This window comes from Stegostoma tigrinum, chromosome 2 (assembly GCF_030684315.1).
Source record: "Stegostoma tigrinum isolate sSteTig4 chromosome 2, sSteTig4.hap1, whole genome shotgun sequence".
Classification (NCBI taxonomy): domain Eukaryota; kingdom Metazoa; phylum Chordata; class Chondrichthyes; order Orectolobiformes; family Stegostomatidae; genus Stegostoma; species Stegostoma tigrinum.
The window spans coordinates 65,765,035-65,792,110 of NC_081355.1; the positions used below are offsets into that span (position 1 = coordinate 65,765,035).

General features: G+C 39.9%; 1 protein-coding gene and 1 long non-coding RNA gene across 10 annotated transcripts in view; one reads left to right on the forward strand and one right to left on the reverse strand.

Annotated features, from left to right (window-relative positions):
- Nucleotides 1-27,076, forward strand: part of LOC125463177 (zinc finger protein 385D-like) — an 850,093-nt gene that overhangs the window by 225,364 nt on the left and 597,653 nt on the right. The gene's annotated exons all lie outside the window — the stretch shown is intronic.
- LOC132210947 (uncharacterized) overlaps nucleotides 6,463-27,076 on the reverse strand; it is a 90,082-nt gene continuing 69,468 nt past the window's right edge. Inside the window, exon 3 of the long non-coding RNA XR_009447200.1 lies at nucleotides 6,463-6,561. This is a non-coding gene — a long non-coding RNA (uncharacterized LOC132210947). The remainder of the gene's footprint in view (nucleotides 6,562-27,076) is intronic.

A 27,076-nucleotide genomic window follows, 5' to 3' on the forward strand; every position in this document is an offset into this window, starting at 1 on the left:
AAAGGGGGGTGGGGAGACGGTTCTGAAATAAATAGGGAGAGAGGGGGAGGCTGATCGAAGGTGGATAGAGGAAAAGATAGGTGGACAGGAGGCAGACAGACAAGCTAAAGGGGCAGAAATGGAGCCAGTAGAGGTGATCCCCCAAGGTTTGTCCAGAGGGAGGAGGGTAACTTCTTTAGGTTAGGCATTCCTGGAAGAGTCCTCACAGTGAAGTTAAAATTGCATCAGAGGCAATGGGATCTGCAGATGCTGGAGAATCCAAGATAACAAGGTGTGGAGCTGGATGAACACAGCAGGCCAAGATGCTGCTCTTCATCCAGCTGCACACGTTGTCATCTCGGATTCTCCAGCATCTGCAGTCCCCATCATCTCTAATATGAACAACTGTTTGAAGGTTTTATAATAAGTGATGCTCCCATATTCAATAACAAAAGATGTTATGCTATCATTGGTGATAGGGAAAGTGTAGTGGTGCTAAGAATGAGCAGCTCCTGTAGCGTCATCCTTGTGGCTACTGTTGATCATACAGGTGATGGTTTAAAGTGCCAATTTATTTACAAATGTGGACTGTCACTCAAGGTACCAATATGTGCTCAGAAATTTTCCTTTTTAGTTTTGCTGCCACAAAATCTACTGTGAAGGTCCATTTCTAATTGGCAATATTTGCATTGGTAATCAGCTGGGCTTTAACTATGATGCTGGAAGTGAGGAACCTAGAAAGTCTTGGCAATAATGGCACTTCCACCGCTTAGTGTGAGATAAAGTGAGAAGTCCAGCAAAGAGTTGTACGAGGAAACTCTCCACAAAACTCCTGAAATTGACACTTAGACAACTTTGGAAAAATGTAGCCCTAAGTATGATGGCAGCTTGCCAGGTTAAAACAGCCAGGCAAGCTGAATGCGGTGTAAAATTGCAAGGTGTGTGAAATGAGGTATATAAATTGACATCAATTGATTACCTCAGGGCCTCAATAGGCTTAAGGGTAAATGGGTAGTGTAATGCCTTTACTGCCCCACATAAAACAGGAGAAAGAGGTGAAGGTCAGAGGTCTCTGGTCATGTGTTATATTTTAATAGCTACCTCTCATCCACTAATTCAGAGCCTTAAAAATGCAGCCCCTTTTATTTTATCATTCCAGTCACCATTTTATTTTTCCGTAAGTGGATCCAGCCAAGGAGTCATCACAAATGCAGTGGTCCACATCTGACCAAAGTGATGATGAGTAAGTTGATACCCAAGCTCAGCAATTATGGAATCATGTCGGATTGTTTATATGTGTTTCATTACATATGACAGAAGAAACAGATGGCTTGGGTTCTTCACCTTTTGCACACATGGATCTCTCATATTTCTGTTATTGCTAGCTTCATATCATGAGCTGGTAAAATTATGTCATTTTCAAGCAGCACGTTTTTTTGTTGCTATTATTTTTGCTACTACCTAAAGCTGTGTCACATATTAATGTGGAGGAGAGGAAAAATAATACTCCTCTGGACATAAGCTATAAACCCAAAGGCTCCTTCATATTGCAGCTGAACAGCTCTTAAAATGCTGTGTGAAAGCCTGCAGATTAGCAGTGCTTAGAAGCAGTGATTTCATGCAATTTCAGACTGCTTGAATTGCTGTCCAGTGTCAGTGTAGGGTTCCGTTATTCTAGCAGACCTTCTCATGCAGTTTCCTTACACATTTGTCTTTAGCTCAGCTGTGGTCAGTGATAGTCTTTGTATTGTTTTACCGTTGGTTTTGTATAGTCAGGCTGTCGACTGCGAAGAAACCATCCAGCCAGAGGGTGAATTCACCATAGTTAGAGGTTTAGTCAGATCTGATACTTCACAGTGTGCTGTGTGAAGAAAATAGACAAAGCTCAAGAGACAAAGCTCTATTCATCTTTATAATAGTATTTTTTTGCCACTGGAGACTCAAGAAGATTTGTACAGCTTGGTCCACCTTTCATTAGCATTGAACGCAATGCTTCTGGGTGAGTTAATGTGAGAGAATAACAAAAGACAGAGCTGCAACATGTAAGCAAGAAAGCAATCATTGTCTCTTTGACTGTGCTGCTTTCCATCACGCTTTCACCTAGCTAGAATAATACAATTGCAAAGTCTGGTAGACTTAAATGACGACGAGGTAGCAGTCTGCTCATAGTGTACCCTTCCTTGTAGTCCACAGATCCTAGTTTTCAGTGCCTCCATTAGAATTCAATGCTTCCGTGTTTTAGTTGAATTATTTTCTTCCTTGATTTAATGGGTTTGCAAAAGAATCTGTACCACACGATTACATTGTTTGATTTCAGTATATTTTAGTGAATGCAGTGATGGCAAATGTTTATTTGTCATTTGCTATTTGTGATTCTTTAGTTGGAAATTTTGCTCAGGTGATGACTCAGAAGCTGTATTTACTCTTTGAGGGAATCTCTTGCTTTTTTATTGCACTAAGTGAACAACCTTTGACTTGATTACACTTACTGCTTATGCACATCTATTCTCTGTATTATTGATTACCTTTTTAAAAGATGTGCTAAAGCTGCAGGTAAATTTCATTGATCTATGTCTTGCAGTGCAGTGTTTGGTGGAAGATTCAGGATTTATTAGGGTCTAAGTAAGGAAAAAACAGTTTCTGGATTTACTTTTGTGTTTAATACTGATGTCTACTAACACATGAAATATCATTACTGGAATATCAAATTGTCCATTAATGTTGTATATTCAGCCCATAAATATATATAATACATGACTCTTATTTATTCTTGGAGCTAGGGTTAGCAAAGGTTACACTTGGCTAAGTGAATATATTACTCCACTTTGCATCCCAATACTTCAAATGGGCAGGAAATCTCTTTATATTGCCATTTTTTGTGTGTTTATGTAAGAAGAAGAAGGCAAGTGCTGGGAAATGAAAAATTACATTCATGCAACATACCGGCAGGGTCTTCAACTTAAAGAATGACATTTTCGATTAGGAAATTAAGTCTCTGCTATTGAAGCTGTTGTCTGTTTGCTGATTTCAACACACATTAGTAATTATCACCTTCTTCAATAAAAGAGATCAACTGAGTTGCAAGCTGCCGCTATTGAAAGGTTTATGAAACATCCTGATAACTATTGTCTAGTACACATCAGAAAATGTGATAATACAGCAATTCTCCAATAAGGTATTTGCAAAGAGGATTTGCTAAAATATGTTGTTCTAATTCCTTGAATTTCCAAAATGTGTCTAAAATACTTCATGATGACTCTAAAACTGAGCAACATCTAAAGAGAAATGTCCCTTGGATGCTGCCAAGCAGACTGTCTTTTGTTCTTATTTTCTAACTATATTAATGTTTGACGGGTAGTGTAAGTTTGAACATATGCCTATATAAAACTTGTTTCAGGCTGGCCAAGGGGATGTTAGTCAGGTCCTGTATGGAGGGCAATTCAATGAATTCCTTCTTGATGAATATTGAAGTAAAAAAAATTAAATCTGACAGATTATTTTTACATTAAATATTGCCTATAACTGTTATATAAATGTTATTTATTTAAAGAAGTAAGTTTATTCAAAAGTCACAAGCTATCCAAAGTGATTTTGAACTCCGGGGTTGTCAGCACCAAAGTTAACCCCTGACATATTAACACTTTGAATATCTTCAATTTTATTTTCAATTTGAGAAGTGGTTAGATTTTAACCCAAACAAATTAGAAAATTCGAAGCTAATAGTTTTTTTTGAAAAAAAATGTCCACTACAAAATGGTTGTTGAGTTCAAACAGAGGGAGAAAATAAAAATAGGTTAACTACTTTGAATTCTTCTTTAAAAATCAAGAGTCGAATACAGCCCAAGTAAATAACAAGTGAAAAGGAAGACCATATCAATGCAGTAATAATGTTTTACTACTGTAATGTTTATGTTTATTTCAGAATCATGATGTGAGAGATGAGAGCTTGTAAAATCTGAACTACACAGTGAGAGGAATTATTTCCCAAAGCTAACAGTTCAAGGTTGAAGCTCACCAATGGGTAGTGGATGCTTAGGTTATTCAAAATATTTTCATCACTTGTACAATAATACTTGCAAATGTTTAAAGTAAGATTCATAGGAAATTACCTTCCAGTTACAAACCTAATTTCAAATAAGGCATACAATGCAGGCTAATAAATTAATATAGGATTCACAGCCCATGCCAAGCTTGGCATTGCTCAAAACCTGGTTTCAAAACTGCCATGAATTGTGACCAAGCTTACGTAAATATCAGTTTCTGTCCTGCAAGTTCAGCATACGGCTTTCAATAAAGATTTGAATTGGTGTGCTATTCCAATTGTGTAAACTGTCAGATAGCTGGTGCTCCACTGCAGAATATGAAATTTCCACCATCCTCTTGTCATCATTTCCATAGAAATAACAGGCAATTGAAATCCCTTATGGTTGCTGAAAGTGAAAAAGAAGTCCTTCCAGCGGCGGACCATGCTAAGTAAACTATTATGTACAACATCTTTTAAAAGCATGGCTTCAAAACAATATATTTATGTATTTGTGCATTAGGTTATTAATGTTTAGTTTTGTGAGTTTTTTTTTGACTGTCAGCTCATTACTATCTGACTCTAAGATGGATACTTTAAGCTCAGTTAGTGATATCGGTTAGTTAAATGTGACAGTTACACTTATTACCCAGGTAAGCATTTAGAACACCCACTGGCAACATATTCCTCAATATAACTGAGCCAAAGGTATCACATGGTTTAGTCTAAGCTGTGAGATTAAATTAGTTACAACAATATCCAAATATCATGCCAAAATTCTGAATCATTGGTGACACATAGTCCAAAAATATGTAGGGTAGAAAGATTAATCTTTCTTTATGTAAAATCATAGACCGAACTTTAAAGCACCATGTGGTGAAAAATGACTTCATTTCACTGAAAAGTACAAGAGCAACACACAGCGAAAGTGATTTACATTATATTTAATCAGCAACTTTTTTGCGTTTAGTAACACAGTTATGGTAGTACAACATTTGTTGTTATTGACAGAATATTTTCTAGTCCCTTTAGAGATTGTCACTAGATGTGCATAGTTACAAGTTCGGACATTTTATAGTTAGTCCAAAGATAGATGCATGCATAATTACAATTTCTCATTTGTTTTCCTACAATTGCTAGTGATCCAAAGGTAAATCCCATTGCACAAATATATGGGTGTTTTTCCCTTTAAAGACACATTGCAGAATTCTCCAATAAGTTTAATAAAAATTTCTACTGAAACTCTCTCAAATAGTATTAAGCCTTGAATTATTTAAAGTTTACAGGAAACTTTCCCAGTACTTGTTACTGATGCATCTGGAATCATCCATTTATTTGTGACCCCATATTGTGTGAATTATGCCAGATTCTTAAAGGTGCAAAATGCTCAAAATCCTATCATTAAAAACTTATTCTGTCAAAGTAAAGCAGGGAGTCTGTAAGATAGGATGCATTCAACAATGATGTACTTTTTGAACAGTCTGAAATAATGCCCCCATCAAACACAGAGAAGCAGCATGTACTGGAATCCTGCAGTCAGACCAAATGAGGCAGAACATAACTTCCATTGTTGTTCCATTTACAGGATCCCCTGTGATGATGCATTGTTAACAGAATAAAATGTAGTCAACATGATTTCTTTGATCCCATCACATAATCCAACAGCAGTAATATTAAAGGACTAGCAACAAGAGGAATAATCACTGCCAGGGTCAAAGAATTCCAACCTCTTACCATGTGGGCATCATAGTAACATTTACATCAGTATGGCATTCATCTCTGATAAATGAATGACCCCTCACCAGAATTTGGAAGGGCTGTGGTGGGACAGACAAGTAGATCAAAGTTTCCTGCAGAAATTTCCTAAAATTGCAATCAGATTTTTGAAGATACAAAATAAATGTAACATACCAGCGGAATTTGAGATGGAAATTTCAAAGAATGGGGTGTAATAGTAAAAGATTTTGCCATAATGGGATGGAAGGGCACCTTGGGTTGAAGTTGAGTTTGAAAGTTGGGCCGGAGGAAGTTGCAGTCACAGGCTGAGGCTATAGACGTTTGTAAGCTATGGTAGGATCTTGAAATTAATGTTTTGAGGGTGAAACTAATCTTTTGTCCTTCCTCAAGAACCAGGAGTGATCAAGCATCTGACTGGTGGCAATCAAATTGGACTCAGCAGTTAAAGTTTGGCTTGCTCTTCTGTCCAGCAATTTCATCCACCCCTTTCCGGAGTTAAAACTGGCCCTAGTGTACAGTCCTCTTTTGTGGTCAAATTGCACACAAAATTACAAGTATTCAAGGGAATGTGCTTGTTTTCTCTTTGCTTCTGAACATGTTACCATTTTTTGGGCTTTATATTGCCAATCTTTACAGTTTCCAAACTGATTTTAGAAGAGATAGAATCAATATAAAAATTTACTTACCAAAAGTGTAGTTGTCTATATTTTTGAAAAGACTTTATCCATGAACTAACCCTCCTTTTCTCTGTCCTTGGGCAAGATAACCAGTGTCAGTTTCAGGTTGGAAGCAGCTATTCTTAAAGCAGTGTTATGTAGTTTATACTGAAGGAGAAGAACAAGACAAGTTGGTGAAAATGATTTATTGTTGTGTAGAATATGCTTTAAAAGAATTGAAAATAAAAAAAACAAACAATATACTGGCTAAAATAGCAATTTTTATTATTGATGTTGTAGTTTACTGATAAATGTTTGAATAATTTAGCAAGAAATACTGTCAGGATTATCCTCTGATCAGGATCTCTTTAAATTGATGAAGAAAATAGTTAGCTTGCAAAGCTTTGTATACAATCTACTTATTCATTCAGCTATTCAGTATAAGAGGACAGATGGCACTTAACAGAAACATATTTCCACAAAAAAGCAATCAGATTTCAACAATGTTTCACAAGCTGCATGTAAGACCCAGTAGTGGATTGACAATATTTATAGCCAACTGTGTAGATCATTTTGATAATAATGTAAGTTGAAAGTTGAAATTGCATATTTGGTGCTCAAATCTATTTTTCTGGAGTCATCTACACTCTGGACTGGATGTTGTCCTGGTCCCGTTTTCAGGCATCGAAATTTTTAAAAAAATCATAACTCACAACAAAGGTATATCCCAGTGAAAAAGAAGATTTATAGGAAGGGAACAAATCAACCAAAGTTGATCAGGGAAGTTAAAGACCGTATCAAAATGAAAGAAAAATCATATAGTGTGGCAACAATCTTTGCTAAATCAGAGGAGTGGGAAAGTTTTAAGAGCCAACAAAAGATGAAAAGGAAATTCATTAAGAAGGAGAAAATACAATATGGGGGCAAACTCGCAAGTGGCATAAAAATGGATAGTAAAAACGTTTTCCAAAATATTTAAAGAAGAGAGGGGCAACTATGCACATTGCTTCCCTCCCCCCAACCCCACCCCCAGAGAACAAGGCAAAGGAAATAATAATGGGGAGCCTGGAAATGGCAGAAGAGTTGAACATAGACTTTGTATCAGTTTTCATGATGGAGGAAACTAATAACATTCCAAGAGTACTAAATAATCGCGGGGCTAAGTTCAGGGCTGGGGAATAAGCATGAAAACTATCAGCAGAGAAAAAGTACGAGAGAAACTAATGGGCCTAGTGGACATTGCATTCCCTGAGCCTGATGAATTTTATCCTAGGATATTAAGGGAAGTAGCTGCAGAGGTACTGAATACATAGTAATAATCTTCCAAGATTTCTTAGATTTTGGAACAATCCTAGTGGAATGGAAGATTTCCAAGACAACACCTTTCCTTATTCAGAAAGAGAGAGAAAGAATGGGTAATATGGGCCAGGTATTTAATATTTGTCACCGGGAAGGTATTTGAGTCCATTATAAAGAATCTAACAGCAGAGTATTTTGAAAAACATAATATAATCAAGCATTGTCAGCATGGCTTCCAAATGGGGAAATCATGTCTGACAAGTTTTTCTTTACAATTCTTTGAGGAGATAACAGGCAAAGCAAATAAAGAGGAATCGATGTGTGTAATATATTTGGATTTCCAAAAGGCATTTGATAAGGAAATGCATATAAGGCTACTTGCGAAGATAAGAGCCCATGGTGTTCGGATTGGTCTATTAGCATGGGAAAAGGGTTTTCTCACTAAAAATGACAGAGCTGTGACAAAGGGGGCATTTTCAGGATAGCAACCTGTAATTACTTTCAACAGATGTTAATAACTTGAATGATAGAAGTGAATCTATTATTAGGAGGTTTGGTATGATACAAAAATGGTGGGGGGGGGGTGGTGCGGGGATGGTTTGGAAGACAAGTATTGAAGATGACACAAGGAGTCTACACGTAGGTCGGCATGTTAAGTGAATAGACAAAAAAGCTTGGTAGATGGAATATGATGTTGGAAAATGTGAACTTAGGCACTTGGCAGGAAGAATAGAAGAGCTTTGTCACAGCTCTGTCATTATGATGTTGGAAAATGTGAACTTAGGCACTTGGCAGGAAGAATAGAAGAGCTGGTATTTATTTAAATGGAGAAAGACTGCAGAAAACAGCAACACAGAGTGATTTGAGGATCCTAGAGTGCTAATCTTAATAAGCCAGCATCCAAGTTCATCAGGTAAAAGAGAAGGCATATGGAATATTTGTGTTTATTTAAGGGAGTAAAGTATAAATATATGGGGTCCTTGATAAAATTCGGCTCCAGTTAGACACATGAACAATACGGCAGATGTATTTTGCTGCTGAAGATTTGGATGAGGATTGTGATGGGGCACTACAGAGGATAATGAGGATAAGGATGGTCTTTGAGATGTTCGATACATTGGTAAATGGAATCTGGCTCCAAAATGGCAAAGGGCATCCCACAGGGCTTGGAGAAAGTACTTCACAGTTATGGAAACATTGGGAGATCTGCAACAAAGATTCAGACAGAGGTTGTGAGATCCATGTTTTAGGGTTGTGGGTACTCAACTGATGTCATTGTGGTTATGGATCACAGAGTTCACAGGGGCATGCAAGCTTTCATTGCAATCCAGCAATCTATGATTCCAACACATCAATCGTTGAAGTGCCTCACTGCAAGGCCCAGCTGAAAAAGTCATTAGAAGAATTCATCAATATCCTCAATTATCAATTCTCCATTAAACTTAAAGTCACACTCACAAGAAAAACATTAATTTACTCAAAGCTACAGTTTAGCTCAAGGAAATAGCCTTGAGGTAACAATAAATGTTTTCTTAGATTAACTGGCAGACACATCTGCACATAAAAAAAGCTCTCATCCTAAAGACATTTTCCAAAGACTGATGAGATCAGAGCTGATGCATTTAAGTTACACATATACGAAGCTGGAATATTTTTACAGACAGCTACTACTTTTTTATAACAGCACCTCAAATCTCAATTGCAGACTTAAATTTAACAATTGACAGTGTACATTACAAAGGAAACATTCAGTTAATATATTCCTGAACTTAAGCAACCTTAGGCCAGGGTTTTCCCATTATTTTTCCAATGAATTCACTTTGGTGGTTTCAAATTTTCTAAGCTCTCAGTAATTGAGTATTTGATCACTAACATATTTAAAACTGCTCCCTTTCCTTAGCAGAATCCTTCTGTACCCAATCCCTTCTAGCCTCCTTTTCTCCCCCTTGCAGCTGAGTCTCAAATTCCAATACCACAAATGCCTCTTCTCCACCCTCTAGCTTGCAGCATCCCACACTTTGCAGCCTCCTCCTTCCCTGTTGTAGTCTTCTTTCCTGCCAAACAGCCTCCTTCTTCACCTCTTTCATCTTTTTCTATTTCCCCAAACCTTGCAGCTTCTCATTCAGTCACCCTCATTCATTCCTGAGTCCTTGCTGCCTCCTTTCCATCCACCAACCCTACCACTGCCCCTTAGCAGGAGCCATTTCCTGGACAAGGCTGACTGCAACCCACCTTGAGCTGGGACCCACACTCAGCATGGACTTGTCCTTGGCAATTCCTGAGGCCCAGACCACAGCTCAGAGAAATCTCAGTGACTCGCTGCTCCAGTGACAGGCTGATTCTCTCCAATGTTTCATGTTGCTACGTTCAATAGTAAATCGATTAGCGCTAGAGATGAGTGAGAAATAGCTTGAGATTGCAAAAACATGTGAGACTCAGAGGGCTGAATCTTACAGCTTTTCTAGATAAGTGCAAGTTCATCAAATGATTCACCACGCAGGCTTTTTGCGTCTTACATGGTATCTTATTAAACCCGTTAACTGGAAGTAAATTATTGTGGAAGGAGGAAATCTAAAATAAGAATGGAAAGTTCTGGTGAAACTCTGAATCATATCAGACGCTAAATATTAAGTGTTTCTCTCTCCATAGATGCTACCAGACTTGCTGAGGTTTTTCAGCAGTTTCTTTTTTAATTTCATCTTATTAATTAGCCATGCTGACAAATATGACAAGCATCCTGGCTTTGTGTCTGTGCTAATTGGCACATCAATACAGCAGTAGAGTCAGCCTGGTATCTCTGGTGAAGGGGCTAAACGCAAAAAGCCAAGGGAAGTAATGTAAGACAGGGATCCTGTGAACATCCAGGTAAACACTGAATGAGCGGACACGATGGCAGGTAAGTACTGATACAGCCTGAGGTGCAGCACTGAAGTATTCTGTAGGTGGTTGGAAAATGCGCTATAGGGTTCATAGAGGCCGTCTCACATGTTGGATGCCAATGACCATGGGTGTGGGGTGCACATGCTTGGTGACCATGGATCTTTCTTGAGAGGTACATGCCTGGTATCCAACATGGAGGTCTTTTGGAACAAATTGCCAGTCTGACTTCCCTGGTGGGTATTCTTAACATCTAGCTTATTCAGCATGTTTGGTAAGTTTGAAAGCTGAATACTAATGAGGCAAGTTGTGACATTAATAAGGCATTTAACACATTATAGGGTCCCTTAATTAACATCTCACCACTCTCTTGCTGCTAGGCAAATACATAAAAGTTGTAGCAAGATGCTCGTGATGTCGAGATTGGCCTTGTGTGATTATGCGACAAATCTTACCAGAGCCCATGTCATTTCAGGTCGCGAAAAATTCCATCCAGGGTCTCTGAATTGAAATAGCAGCCCCTCACAGACTCTGTCTCCCTCACATATAGCAACAACTTTGTTCTGATTGGTGACAGAGGGGCCAGTGCCATCTAATCCTCAGCTCCTTGAAGGCCCTGACCTGAGGGACTAAAGTGTCAGCATCATCCTCTTTTGGGCGCTCATGCCCTTTTGGAGAAGCAGACTTACCCTACAGCACAAATCTATTGACCTTCTTTGGATGACAGCAGTTGTGTTCCTGTTACTCTAGCCCATCTGAATCGCTTACCCCAGCAGACATAGAAGATACAATATGAACATACAATCAAATAAACAAATGAATTGGGAGCAGAAATTAACTATTCAGTCTCCCAGGCCTGCTCCACCATTCAGTACAATCATGACTGATCTGCTCATGTTCTGAATTCCACACTCCCAACCAAATTCAATAATCTTTGGTTGTCCAGCCAAACCACAATCTGTCTTAAAAATATTCAAAGATACTGCCTCCTCCATCAGAGGTAGAGAGTTCCAATGTTGCACAAAAATCTGAGAGAAAAAATAAAATCCCCTTTTCCTGTCTTAAAAGGATGAATCTTAATATTAAAACAGTGTCCCCTAGTTCGAGACTACCGGAAAATATCTTTTCAGAGACCAACTTGCCAAGACAATTCAGGATTATATAAACTTCAGTCAAATCACCATTCACTCCTCTCAACTCAAGTGAAAAGAAGCCCAGCCCAGCCCAGCTAATAATTTCTCATAATACAAACTTGATTGCAGGTATCAATCCAGTGAACCTCCTCTGACCTGGCTACCACACAATTCTATCCTTCCTTAAAGAAGGAGACCAAAATTGCACCAGAATCCAAGATGTGGTCTCACCAATCGTATGTGTGACCTAAGCATAACAGCCTTACTTTTATGTTCACTTTGTCTAGAAATAAATGTTCCATAAATTTTCTTAATTACTTGCTGTACCTTCAGACTAACATTCTTTGACTCAAGCACTAGAACACGTGGATCCCTTGCACCTTGGGTGATGTCTGCAGTTATTTTCCATTTAAATAGTACTCTGCTTTTTCAACCTTTCTGCCAAAGTGAACAACTTTACTTTTCCCCATTTAATACTCCGTAGAGTCATAGAGATGTACAGCACAGGAACAGACCCTTTGGTCCAACTCGACCATGCCAACCAGATATCCTAAATTAATCTGATTCCATTTGCCAGCATTTGGCCCCATATCCCCCTAAATCCTTCCTATTCATATGCCCATCCATTGTACCAGCCTCCACCACTTCCTCTGGCTGCTCATCCCATACAAGCACCACTCTCTGCACGAAAAAGTTGCTCCTTGTGTCCCTTTTAAAACTGTCCCCTCTCGCCTTAAATCTATGCCCTCTAGTTTTGCACTCCCATACCCTGGGGAAAACACCTTGGCTATTCTCCCTATCCATGTCAGTCATGATATTATAAACCTCTATAAAGTCACCCCTCAGCCTCCAACGCTCCAAGAAAAATAGGCCAAGCCTAGTCAGTCTCTCCCTATAGCTCACAGCCTCCAACTATGGCAATATCCTTGTAAATCTTTTCTGAAGCCTTTCAAGTTTCACAACATCCTTCTTTTAGCAGGGAGAACAACATTGTATGCAGTATTCCAAAAGCGGCCTAACCAATGTCCTGTACAGCCACAACATGACCTCCCAACTCCAACACTCAATGCACTGACCAATCAAAGGTAAGCATACCAAATACCTTCTTCACTATCCTATCTACCGGTGACTCCACTTTCAAGGAACTATGAATCTACACTCCAAGGTTTCTTTGGTCAGCAAAACTCACCATGAACTTAACGTTTAGTATATAAGTCCTGTCCTGATTTGCCTTTCCAAAATGCAGCACCTCACGTTTATCTAAATTAAACTCCATCTGCCACTTCTTGGCCCATTGGTGCATCTGATCAAGGTCCTGTTGTAGTCTGAGATAACCACCTTCGCTGTCCACTACACCTCCAATTTTGGTGTCAACCACAAACTTACTAACCATATCTCCTATGTTCAAATCTAAATCATTTATATAAATGACAAAAAGCAGTGGATCCAGCATGGAGATGAGAGATAATGGGAACTGCAGATGCTGGAGATTCCAAGATAATAAAATGTGAGGCTGGATGAACACAGCAGGCCAAGCAGCATCTCAGGAGCACAATCCTTGTGGCACATAACTGCTCACAGGCCTCCAGTCTAAAAAGCAACATTCCACCACCACCCCCTGTCTTCTACCTTCCAGCCAGTTCTGTATCTAAATGGCTAATTATCCCTGTATTCCATGTGATCTAACCTTGCCAACCAGTCTATCATGAGGAACCTTGCTGAATTCCTTCCACTGCAGGATTTTTGCCTACTCACTCAACCCGTCTAGATTTATCCGCATCCTTTTTGTGTCTCCTTCATTACATATTCCTATCTTTGCATCACTGGTAAAATAACAATGATGCCTTCAATCCTTCTCATGCCTTCTCATCTAAATCATTGATATAAATTGTTCAAATGGAAGACCCATTTATGTATAATCTCCATTACCAGCTAGCCTAACTTCTATCGAGCTAGTATGTTACATGTTACATCATGAGCTACAACTTGCTAACATAATATTTTATGTGAAACCTTCTGTGATGCCTTCTGGGAATCCAAATATAGTAACATCAATAGGCTCCCTTTTATAAAGTGCATGTAAATGAGGCCTTATGTTTTCAGAGCAGAATTAGACTATTGAGCAGACTCAATCATGGCTGATATGCATCTCAACCATGTTCTTCATGAAGTTCAATGAATTTGTTGAACATGATTTCCTTCTCACAAAACATTGTTGACACTTCTCAATTACCTCGAGTTTAGCAAAGTGCCCAGTTATGATCTCTTTAATTATCAGTTCTAAGGTTTTCCCCACAACAGACCTTAAACTAACTGGCCTATTGTTCTCCAATATTGTCTCCCTGTATCCTGTAGAGAGGGTTTATTTTTCCATTTTGCATTCTGATGGAACTCATGAAGTTTGGAAAATTAACATCAAAGCATTTTCCACCTTTAAGACCACAAGATGAAGTCCAGCAGGAATTCAGACTTATCAAACCATAATGCTATCAGCTTACTTAGTGCCCCTTCCATGTGGTTATCATTTGACCAAGTTACTTTCTACACTCAACCTTCTGATTTACAGGAATTACTGGAAAGTTTCTGTACCCTCTGCATTGAAGACAGACGCAAAATATTCATTCATTACATTCACTATTAACTTCAATTCTCACCCCCTGGAGGACCAACACTCATTTACTTTTTAGATACTTATAGACATTCTTATTACCTGTTCTAACATTTCTAGTTACCTTCCTCCCATATTCTAATTTATTTGATCTGATTAATCTTTTAGTCATTCTCCGCTGTTTTATGAATTCTGACCAGTTATCTGACTTGTCTCCCATCTTCATGAAATTATATGCTTATCCATGAAGTTTGATATCTTCCTTAACTTCTCTGATTATCTTTCCTTTGGAATGTTTATTATGAAAGGAAAATACTTAATCTGAATATCTTAACATATCACTTTGTATATCTGCTACTATTCCTTTGCTGACTTATTGTCGAGACGAATATCCCAGTTGACTTCAGCTGAATCAAGCTTACATGGCAATGTATTGGACTTTTTTAAGTTTAAAATGCTTCTCTTAGATACACTGTTCTCCCTTTCAAGTTGAACATAAAATTAAATCATATTATGATCACTACCTTTACTCAGAGGTCATTTATCAACCCTGTTCTGTTATTCAATACCAAGTTTAGAGTGGCCTGGCCTTTGGTCAGTTCTATGAAACTATTTCAAAAGCATTCTGTAATCTCTGAATGTGTGTCTTTTGGGCCATGAGGTGTTCATATTTGTCCTGCAAGGCCATCTGCAATCACCTTGCATGAAAAGCAAGAGCTTCCATCAATCATGTTGCAGCCAGACAATAGCAATGTGAAGCAGCAGAAGATAAAGCAAAGGGATCCGTAAAGCAGGTTCTTAGGGTAAACAATTTCTTTTTTGACTGTGTCAAAGTATGTATTTTTGATAACAATGCAATGGAAGTATTATCGGAGGTTGCTTTTCATGCAGGATTTTTGGGCAGCATGATGTGGAGAGCCCTCCTCCTCTTTCCTTTATGCAGTACTCCCACTTTCCACTGTCTCTCCTCCATTTGGTGATCATGTTGTAGATGTAAGGACAATGCAGCAACATCTCCTCCCGGTTTATACCTTGGCATGCACAGATGACTGAATTCACTGCCTTCTCTGAATAGATCCAACAATTCACGAATAGAGGTATAAAAGCAATTCACAGTATGTTCACTGTCACTGCCTCTGCTGAAGTAAGTCAAAAGGATTTCAATTGCTGTCGGCCTCTAAATACCATGAGTTGGTAATCTATTTTACAACTGAGTGCATGTTCAGCTAATAGCAGGTAGCACTTGCTTACACTGGATCAATACAATTCAACTTTTAGAACACAAAAATCTGAAAGGGAGCTGGTTAGTTTGTTATGCATTTTGGTGGATGAAACAGTGAATGCAAAGTAGGAGAATTTCAAAAGAGAGATGAATAAGGTGCAAGGTAGGTAATACCCATGAGAAATAAATACCGGGTATCCAAAGCTGGAACATCCTGGTTGACCGAGGATATTGATGAGAAAATAAGGAAGATAAAGGAGGCATATCATGCATACCAGGATAATAGCAATAGAAATCATGAAAAGTATATCAAATGTAGAAGAGAGACTAAGGCTGGAATAAGGAAGGCTAAGAGGAAGCAAGAGGAAAAGATGGCAGGCTGGATGAACACAAATGGTAAAATGTTCTTCAAGCATACTAATATAAAACATTAGTGAAGAACAGAATGGGGTCCATAAGGAACAAGCAGGGTAAGCTCTTCAGTAAAACAAATGGCATGGTATATGTTCTAAATGAGTACTTTGCTTCTGAATTTACTAAATTAGAAAATGGTGACAGTGGCCTAGCTGAAATGTAGGTGGTGAGCAATTGGGCAGTGGAGTAATCGACAAAGAAGAGATGTTAAAAAGGCTAGCAGCACTCCAGGTAGGGAAGTTACCAGTCCCGATGCAATACATTCTTGATTGCTGAAAGATGTCGTCAGATGCAGCAGAAGTGGCTACTAGACTGGTGAGAGCTACAATTAAGCATACTGGGAATTTTGGTCAAGTTAGTTTAAACTCTGACATCACTTAAACTGCTGCCTGGACATGTTGTGTCTTGTTGTTTCCTCTGTTGACCTAATAAGGCAGGTTTTACAGTTGTTTCTAGATATACTGGCACCACATTACCTTATATGGAGCATGGAATATGCGGTTTACAACTTAGAGTAAATATTTAGGAGTTGTTTACCAGTAAACTCCATTGGTTGGGATCAAACAATGTGATCAGGGTTTGATCAATTTGTTCCCTGTGTTCCAGAGATCTTTCTGGAAAGAAAGCACATTTTCAGATAAGTTGACAGAACACATGAATTTTCTCAGATAGACCACATTTGAAAAGCATGTTCCCTGATTTAATCTTCTGAAAGAACAAAGAACCATGAGTGAGACCTATAAGGAGAACAAAGTTGGCCACTTAACTCAAACTGGAGTAACATTTGTTTCAAGCCACACTTAGAGAGTTAAAGTAAGAGTTAGGGTTACATGTGGAGTAAGCAAAGTGAGGTCAAGTGAAACTATTTGAAGTGAGTTAAAGCTGAAGTTGTTAGGTGAATTAAGAAGTAAACATTGTAATGAATCAATGTTTTATGTTAAGTATTAGTACTTAAAGAGTTAAATGAAAGGCTTGTTCAATTAAGTTCTGAGTTGGTTCCTTGCCTTTTGTCTGTCATACAAGGGAAGAATACCCAGGCAGGAGGTTTGAGTAGTCCTTTTCAGACAACAGACAGGTAAAGGAGCAAATTGCAGAGCTGCTGATGGAAATTTTCCATGCCTCTCTGAGCGCGGGATTAATTATGTGACACCACTGTTTAAGAAAAGGGCAAAGGTTAATCCAAGAAGCTACAGACCTGTCAGCCTGGTGTCAATAGAGGACAAAGAGATTGAGGCCATCATACAGGACAAAATAAATGTATACGTAGAGAAAAATAAGTTAATACTAAACAGTCAACATGGCTTTGCCAAGGGCAAGTCATGTCTGAAAAATTTGATTGAGTTGTTTGACAAGGTTTCACAGGCAGTGGATGAAGGTAGTGCTGTGGATGTTTAATATTTGAACCTTCAACAAACATTTCATAGTTCATAGAATCCCCACAGTGTGGAAATAGACTAATCGGCCCAAAAAATCCACACTGCCCCTCCAAAGGGCATCCAACCCAGCCCCACTCACCCACCCCTGCATTTCCCATTGTCTAACCCACCTAACCTCAACGTCCCTGAACACTTTGGGCAATTTAGCATGGCCAAACCACCTACCCTGCACATCTTTGGGCTGTGGGAGGAAATGCACGCGGATACAGGGAACATGTGCAAATGCCACACAGACAGCCAGAACCAAGGCTAGAATCAAATCCCAGTCCCTGGTGCTCAGAGACAGCAATGCTAACCACTGAACCACCGCGCTGCCATTTGATGCAGTGTCACGCATCAGGTTGTTTACCAAATGAGAAATGTTTGGGATTAATGGATCCTTGGCAGCAAGGATTTGGTTGAAAGTGGTGGTCCTACTCAGGCATTGATCCTGGGACCCTTGCTTTTACTGATTTATATCAATGTTTTGGAGGTCATCTATATAATGAGGGGAAAATCTCTAAATTTAGAGGTGACTCTAGGCTAGGGAGGATCGTAAATTGTGAGGATATGCTGAGCAATTGTAAAAGGCCATTGACAAGTTGGCCACATGGACAGAAATCTGGTAGATGAATTTCAATGTAGAGAAGTGTAAGGTAATACGTTTTGGTAGAAGAAATATGAAGAGACAATAAAGACTCCCTTCGACTTGGAGGAGAGGACTGGAAAAGGGGGACGTTAGGGTTCATGCGTATATTTCTCTGAAGGTGGCCAGGCACGTTGCAACAATTATTAAGAAAACGCATAAGATCCTTAGATGTAAAAATAGAGGTATTAAGTATAAATGCAAGGAAGTGATGCTCCACCTCTACAAATCATTGCCCAGATCATTTTTAGAGTATTGTGTTCAGTTCTGGGCATGTTATTTGATTTGATTTGATTTGACTTATTATTGTCATATATTGAGATACAATGAAAAGTATTGTTTTGTGAGTAAATCAGACAAATAATATTTTACATAATTGTGTCAGGGTAATAGAACAGAATATGCAGTATTACAGTTACAGAGAAATTGCAGAGAATGATCAACTCTAACATATAACAGCTCTGTTCTTTAGTCAAATAACAGCAGGGAAGAAGCTATTTTGTTGGTAGGTGTTTTCAAACTTTTGTGTATTTTGCCCATTGGAAGAGGGTGAAAGAGATTAAAATTGGGGTGAGAGGTGTTTTCCTAATGGATTGGGCCGCATACAATTCTCTCTCATTTAGTGCTCATTTTGTTTTCTTGCTTTCCTCATTTAAGGAATTATGTTAAAGTCCTGGAGAGGTTGCAAAGGAGATTTATTGGAGTGATACCAGGCAAGGGGATTTTAGACACAAGGAAAAATGAGAGAAATTATGTTTATTCTCTTTGGAGTAGAGAAGGTTAAGATGTGACCTTATTGAGGTGTTCAAAATTATGGACTATCTTGACAGGGTAAAGAGGTACATTGTTTCCACTAATTGATATGTCAGTAACTAGGGTTCACAATTTCAATATTGTCAGCAAGACAGCTAGTGGTGAGATGACGAGAAACTTCCTTACTCAGAGCCGTTGGGGTTTAGAAAGTGCTGCCTGGGAGAGTGATGGGGGCTGATTTCATACAAAGTTTAAAAACAGGGTTGGATATATATTTGACAGTGATTAATTTAGAGGGATACAGAGATAGGGCTGGTGCATGGGGTAAGCTGGGTCGGTCTTTCATGAGCCGGTGTAAACATGGTGAGTCGAATGGCCTCCTTCTGTACTGTAAAATTTCAATGATTCAAAGTTTCAGCTGCTTTGCAGTCAGGCCATGAGGCATATTTACACCCAGCTAGAAGGAATCAGACACAAATCATTTTTCTTCCTTTGAGCCATCCGTAGCACTCGTCTTCTTCTTCCTCCTCAGCCTTCTTGGGACCCAGGATGACTTTCTTGCATTTTTTGATGTGCTCTGAGATGGCTGCTCAGCCCACTGTACAATCTGCAGATTCTGGCACGTGCAGGGCAGGTGGTATTTGAAGGTCAAAGCAGATGAGGAGGTTATAGTTTGATGGACTCTCTCCGATGTCTTGACTTTGCCCCTATGTTTTTGCAATGCTGTTTCTTGATATATTTGGTGCCTTCTGAAATGAACCTGCTCCATTTTAAATGCTGACAAGCCAAACTCCTATGAATCGACAGGCATTTTTAAAAAAATCTCTTTAGGATTGTTGATATAAGTGACATGACTGAACCCCATATTGTGGTCTGTATAAAAACCGAAACAACTGTGAATGTAGAAGATCAGAAACAAAAGCAGAAATTGCTGGAAAAGCTCAGTAGATATGGCAGCATCTGTGGAGAGAAATCAGAGTTAATGTTTTTGCTCAAGTGACCCTTCCTCAACACTCTGATTTTTCTCCACAGAAGCTTCCAGACCTGCTGAGCTTTTCCAGGAATTTCTGTTTTTGTTTGTAGCCTGCATGCTTGTCAGGTAGTAAAAGTATTAGAATGCAGCATCTACTCAGCAGAAAAGAACGGAAGTAAACTGGGAACACGTGATGAGCAAAAGATTTGTTCATTTCATGAGAAAATTCCAAAACCCTTCCTCTACCGTTTTATGATGTGGAATGACTTTGGATCACCACATACTACATCCAGTGAATAATTTCATTTCTTCAAAATGATTTATTTGTTTACTGTTTTAAACTTGCATGTCACTCTGATGAACTTATTGATATCAGTCCTTAATTTTCCTTTCATTAGTTCAAACCTGTGCAATTTAAATTAAGATAATTTACTGGATTTGCCTTTGCTCTATCAGCTGCTATCATGTATTCTTCAATAAAATGGTTTTTCAGATACATTCATTCAAGGTTAAAAAGTCTAGGCTCTTCCAATTCTTTCTCATAAATAGATTTTGACACTTGGACTCAGCCTATAGCTCTTTTTTGTACCATCTCCATCATTGAAGTATCTCCCTTGTTGCTAGGTGACCAGAACTGGTATTGTACACAAGGTGCAATTTGATCAGACCGCAGGTCTTTAACTTGTATTTTGCTGTTTTAGCTGTACAGTTCAAAATTGCTGTGTGTTTTCTAAAGTTATTGAGCCACAAAGCCTCCTAAATATTTTCTGCTTTTAACTTTAGCTATTTCAATTGATATGTTTGCTGACACCAACTCTCTGCATGTGTTCACTGCCAATTATTTCAGAATATGCGCAAAATTAAGTCAATGGTTGAAAAATAAAAGCTTTACTTTAATACTTTACTTCTCTGATGCACTCTTGTTAAAATTCTTATTATTAGGTATTTGTCATTCTTTATTAAAATAGAATTATAAAGAGATACCGCTGCTGATGTGCATATCCTAGGAGTCACAAGTGCAGCCTATTTCAATACTGCTGATGGAGTAGCTGTGTCATTTGGATCAGAGGGTAAGGATCAGATGTTACATGTCCCCACTCGGCATGTTTTTGGCAGGGTGAGTATGTAAGCAGTGTGGGAGCCCTGCTCACCACCTTCCCACCTAGCTCTAAGCTTATACCTCTCCTGAATATGGACAGTGGGAGGGTGTAAAAATTTTAAGGTGATCCACAAGGTGCAAATAAATTAACAGATAATTGAGCTTGTTAAAAGATTAATTAACCCCAACATTACACCATTTGAGCCATAGTATGGCTGCGGTGGGCAAATGTAGACAACTGATTTGTCTCTACAAGTTTCTAAAAGTGCAATAGGACGGGGATTGCTGTCTTTGGAGGGTGCCCTTTCCATACTGGGGGGTTTTCCTCCAGAAAATTGTAATGCTTCCTTGCTCCTCATGTTGACTCGGTATCAAGTTTTCCAAAACTTCTCACCGCCCCAACCCCACTCCATCCTCACTCATTTTTTAATCCCTCCTCGTACAATATTTGTGATTTACATAGGTAAAGGATCAATTGAAGCCTTCATTATGGGACTAATTCCAGTCCCAGAAGCATTCACTATGGAGCTCTGGCACTGTGAGGACTGTTGGAATTACCGGTCAATTACATTAACGCGTAGCTTCGGAGGATGGGACTTCCTCCTTCTCAGAGGCAGAACTCTCAATAGCCACTAATTGAGTTCATCCACAATGTGTTACAGTTGCAAGTCAGTCTAGTTCTGAGTCTGCTAGCTCAACACTAATTTTCCCTCCTCTGGGGAGACGGGCGGAGTGTGAACTATCTGCCTCACTTGTAAATTTCTGCCCAAAAATTTCAATTTTAGAATTCGGCAATGAAACCAAATTGGGGGAGTAATTATTATAAAACACTGGAAAACATTAATCAAAGCGCTGAATGAACAAATAATTATCAATTAACTTCAACACAGTTAAGTGTAAAGTGGCCGACATTGAAAGAAAGAATAACAAACCCATATACTTCTTTGAAAACAAATTTTGGAATGAAGTTGATTAATTATGGGGTTTAAGGTTAACTGATAAACAAATCATTAAAATTGGTCAGTAAAGTCATCAAGACATTAAAACCAAAACACTCACAGTGCTATACACCAGTTAATTTTGAGATGGCTAGAATTGAAAAAAAGTCAAGTAACATTAATCTTTATGGAGATAGTTGGAACTGCCGATGCAGGAGAATCTGAGACAACATGGCGTGAAGCTGGATGAACACAGCAGGCCCGGCACCATCAGAGGAGCAGGAAAGTTGACGCTTCGGGTCAAGACATTTCTTCAGAAATGGGGGGGGGGGGGGGGAGGATTCTGAAATAAATAGGGAGCGAGGGGGAGGTGGAGAGAAGATGGATAAAGGAGAAGATAGGGTGAGAAGAGACAGGCAGGTCAAAGGGGTGGGCTAAGAGCCAGTGAAGTTGAATGTAGGTGGGGAGCTAGGGAGGGGATTGGATGGTCCAGGGAGGATGGACAGGTCAAGGAGGTGGGATGAGATTTATGGGTAGGAGATGGAGATGGAGCTTGAGGTGGGATGAATGGTTAGGGAGCTGGGGACTAGCTGGACTGGTTTTAGGATGTGGTCGGGGAGGGGAGATTTAAGCTTGTGAAGCCCACATGGATACCCTTGGGCTGCAGGGTTCCCAAGCGAAATATGAGATGCTGTTTCTGCATCTTTTGGGTGCATCATCGTGGCAATGCAGGAGGCCCAGGATGGACCTTATCACCTCAGGTGACCTCCCACCCACAGCCTATAACCTCATCATTCCCAACCCTGCACCACCCACTTCTACCTCCTTCCCAAAATCCACAAACCTGACTGCCCTAGTCAACCCATTGTCTCCACCTGCTCCTGCCCCACCAAACATATCTCCACCTACCTGGACTCCATTTTGTCCCCTTTGCTCCAGGAACTCCCTACCTATGTCCATGACACGACCCACCCTCTCCATCGCCTCCTAAACTTCCAATTCCCTGGTCCCCAACACTTCATTTTCACTAAGGACGTCCAGTCTCTATACACCTGCAATCCCCATGGAGATGGCCTAAAGGCCCTCCGCTTCTTCCTGTCCCACAGGCCTGGCCAGTCCCCCTCCACTGACACCCTCATCGGCTTATCCGAACCCGTCCTCACCCTCAACAACTTCTTCTTTAGTTCCTCTCACTTCCTACAGACAAAGGGGGTGGCCATGGGTACCCACATGGGCCCAAGCTATGCCTGCCTCTTTGTAGGTTATGTGGAACAATCCCTCTCCCAAAGCTACACTGGCCCTATCCCACATCTCTTCCTCCGTTACATTGATGACTGTTTCAGCGCCGCCTCATGTTCCCACGGGGAGTTCGAACAGTTCATCCACTTCACTAACACCTTCCACTCCAACCCCAAGTTTACCTGAACCATCTCTGACACCTCTCTCTCCTTCCTGGACCTCTCTGTCTCAATCTCTGGCATCCATCTGGAAACCGATATCCATTTTAAGCCTACCGACTCCCACAACTACCTAGAATACACCTCCTCTCACCCACCTTCATGTGAAAAGGCCATCCCCTATTCCCAATTTCTTCACCTCTGCCGCATCGTTTCCCGAGATGAGGCATTCCACTCCCGAGCATCCCATTTGTCCTTTTTTTTCAAGGACTGCAACTTCCCCTCTACAGTGATCGAAAATGCCCTCGATCATGTCTCCTGCATTTCCCACAACTCATCCCTCAAAGCCCCTATCCGCAATAATAACCAAAACAGAATCCCCCTTGTCCTCACGTACCACCCCACCAACCTCCAAATCTAACGCATCATCCGTCGACATTTCCGCCATCTGCAATCTAACCCACTACCAAAGACATTTTTCCCTCCCTACTCTTACATGCTTTCCGGAGGGACCACTCTCTCCGTGACTCCCTTGTCCGCTCCACGCTCCCCTCCAGCCCCACCATCCCTGGCACTTTTCCCTGCAACCGAAGCAAGTGCTACACCTGCCTCTATACCTCCCCCCTCACCCCCATCCCAGACCCTAAGAAGACCTTCCACATCAAACAGATGTTCACCTGCACATCTGTTAATGTGATATGCTGTATCCGCTCTTCCCGTTGTGGCCTCCTCTACATCAGAGAAACCAAGCGGAGGCTTGGGGACCACTTTGTGGGACACCTACGTTCAGTTTGCAACAAACAACTACACCTCCCAGTCGCGAACCATTTCAACACCACCCCCCCAACAACTCCTTGGGCAACATGTCCATGCTGCACCTTCTGCATTGCTATAATGACACCACCCGAAAGATGCAGGAATAGCATCTCATATTTCACTTGGGAACCCTGCAGCCCAAGGGTATCAATGTGGGCTTCACAAGCTTCAAAATCTCCCCTCCCCTGACCACATCCCAAAACCAGCCCAGCTAGTCCCCACCTCCCTAACCATTCCTCCCACCTCAAGCCCCACCCCCATCCCCCACCCACTAACCTCATCCCACCTCCTTGACCTGTCCATCCTCCCTGGACCAACCTATCTCCTCCCTAACTCCCCACTTACATTCACCTTCACTAGCTCTTAGCGCGCCTCTTTGTCCTGTCTGTCTCCTCTCACCCTATCTTCTCCTTCATCCATCTTCTCTCCACCTCCCCCTTGCTCCCTATTTATTTCAGAATTCCCTTCTCCTCCCCCATTTCTGAAGAAAGGTCTTGACCCGAAACGTCAACTTTCCTGCTCTGCTGATGCTGCTTAATCTTTATGGAGCGTGGTTATATCACACTTGAATTACTGCTAACAGAAGTTGCATACATGTTGGAGAAAAACATCATATTAAGGCACTGGAGAAGTGGAAGAAAAGACTTACCAGAATAGTACTAACACAGAAGTTAAAAACAAAAGTAAAGATTCAAAAGATGCATTTAAGGGGAAGTTGCACAATCACATGAGGGGGAAAGAAACAAAACGTTATGTTGATGAGTTCAATGCAGAAGCATTGGGGAGGCTTATGTTGGGCCAAATGGTCTCTTATTTGATATGAGTACTATTCACCTTCTTTTCTATTTCCTTCTTCTTACATTTCATTAATCTGTACTAAAGTAAATCTGATCATGTTTTGTCAAGTTAATTCTACAATTTCTGAGAGATAATGGGAATTGCAGATGCTGGAGAATCCAAGGTAGCGAAGTATGGGGCTGAATGAACACAGCAGGCCAAACAGCATCTTAGGAGCACAAAAGGTTTTTTTCTGATGAAGGTTCTAGGCCCGAAATATCAGCTTTTGGACTGTGTTCATCCAGCCCCATACATTGTTGTCTACAATTTCTGAGTTGCCTCCCTTGATTCCTTATAATTCTAAGATTGTAATTATCTGCAGGTTTGACTAATTCACATTTAATCCATATTTCTTTTGTAAATTTGAAACAGCAATATTCCTGGCACTAACTTCCTATATTACCATTGTTTCTTCCACTTAACTGATTTCATATTTATTAAGGAAAATAACTGTTTCCCTTCAACTTTTAGGTGAATCTGAATTGAAAAGTTTGCCCCAACTCTAAGCCTGAGTAGAATACATAATAGAATTTTCAAAATTCACCTGGAATATTGTTTCCTCAAAGAAGTCAATGAAATTATTTAGATGGCAGAATATCTTCTGAATCCACATTCATCATAACTATCAACATTATTCGTGTTAAATCATCAAGGATCTTTGTGATAACCAGTTGGAAATTTTACATAAAATGGAATTAACACTGACAAGGCAGTAATTTTTTGTGTCAGACTTTGAAAATGGGTACTTATTTCCATTCTAATGCTAGATCTCTTTTGCCTAGTTATCTCTTAATAGTTATTTTTCCCTGTCTAATCTTTCAGCAATCTTGGAAGAAATGTTATATATTCTTAAGGATTTTCTTTTGGTTTTATGTAGTTATAGGCACAAAAACAAGGATTTCAAATACCAAGACATCTTTACGTTGGGCTTGATTATTTGTGTTTTGAGAGGGTCGACTATGTAAGGCTTATTCTTTGAATATTTGTGGTAACTTATGTAAACTCATTCAATCTAGAGTTCACTCTCTTGCCCCTGATTCTTATCTCATTTATGATATCCCTGTTGTTATCATTGAAATACTATAAGTCTTTCTTACTTTAATGTTTCCCCCCTGCAATTACTAACTTTATTGTAACAAAAATAGAAATTCTATAGAAATAGAAACTCAGCTGGTCTGACAGCATCTGCATGAGAAAGCAATGTTAACATTTTGGGTCCGGCGACCTTCTTCAAAACCTCACTTTAATCTTTACTTTTATCATGTTCACTCTTTTACATTCTGAACACCAGTCACCCTTTCCCATATTCATCCTGCTGAGCCTGCTCCCTTTTCTCCATGTAGGATTTACATAGTGCATTCGTGTTCTTTACCCAGGGTAGATTTTTGGGTCAATAGCAACAGTTTACATTGGAAAACACACAGTGTGCAAGACCATATTCATAAAAAAGTATAAAGTGAGAAGTGCAGAGTAAGACCTAATAAAACATTAAATAATTTTTATGGGGCTTGACTAAATACAGTTCATTGCAGTGGACCCAAAATGGCTAGATTTGTTCTATCATGTGAAAGGCCTTGCCTCAGTCTCTCAGCAACAGGAAAATTAATAATGTCAATGGGCAGAATGGGTTAACGTAGGACTTCTAGGCACCATCAGTGGGATATCAATTAGGCTCATTAGTGTGCTAATTAATATGTATTATCCCAGTGTCCAATGCAATTTATGAGCAGCTCAAGGAGTATGTACAGACAGAAAAGGGTCTTCAGCACTCTTGAAAGGTTGCTCATTGAAAGCCTTGTGGCTTTTCCAGCAGCTTCTGAGAATGCGAGAATTCTCATAGTCAGGCATCTGCGCCAGGCTGTGGGATCATACATTGAGCGCGAAGTGGCCATTAGAAGCCAGCCCCTGCACTTACCTCAAACTTCTCTCCTGCTCCTTCCCTTATAACCCTTACCTTCACTCAGCTCGGGCCTGGAGGCCCCTCAAAAATTCTGGACCCCTGGAGGATTCGGAGACAACAGCAACCACAACTCCCACCACTGCTGCTGACAAAGTGAAGGGCGTCTGATAGGGCAATAGCTCTCAGCAAGGAGGAATTCCCCTTCCAGTGGGTCCTGAGTACTCGGAAGATTTGACTGAGGCAAATGAATTGCCTGAAAAGAACTTGAACCTGGGAGGAGCCGTCTCATGGGATTGACATGACAGATTCTCTGCTGGTTCTCAAATCAGACCTCCATCAGCTGAATAAAATTGAGG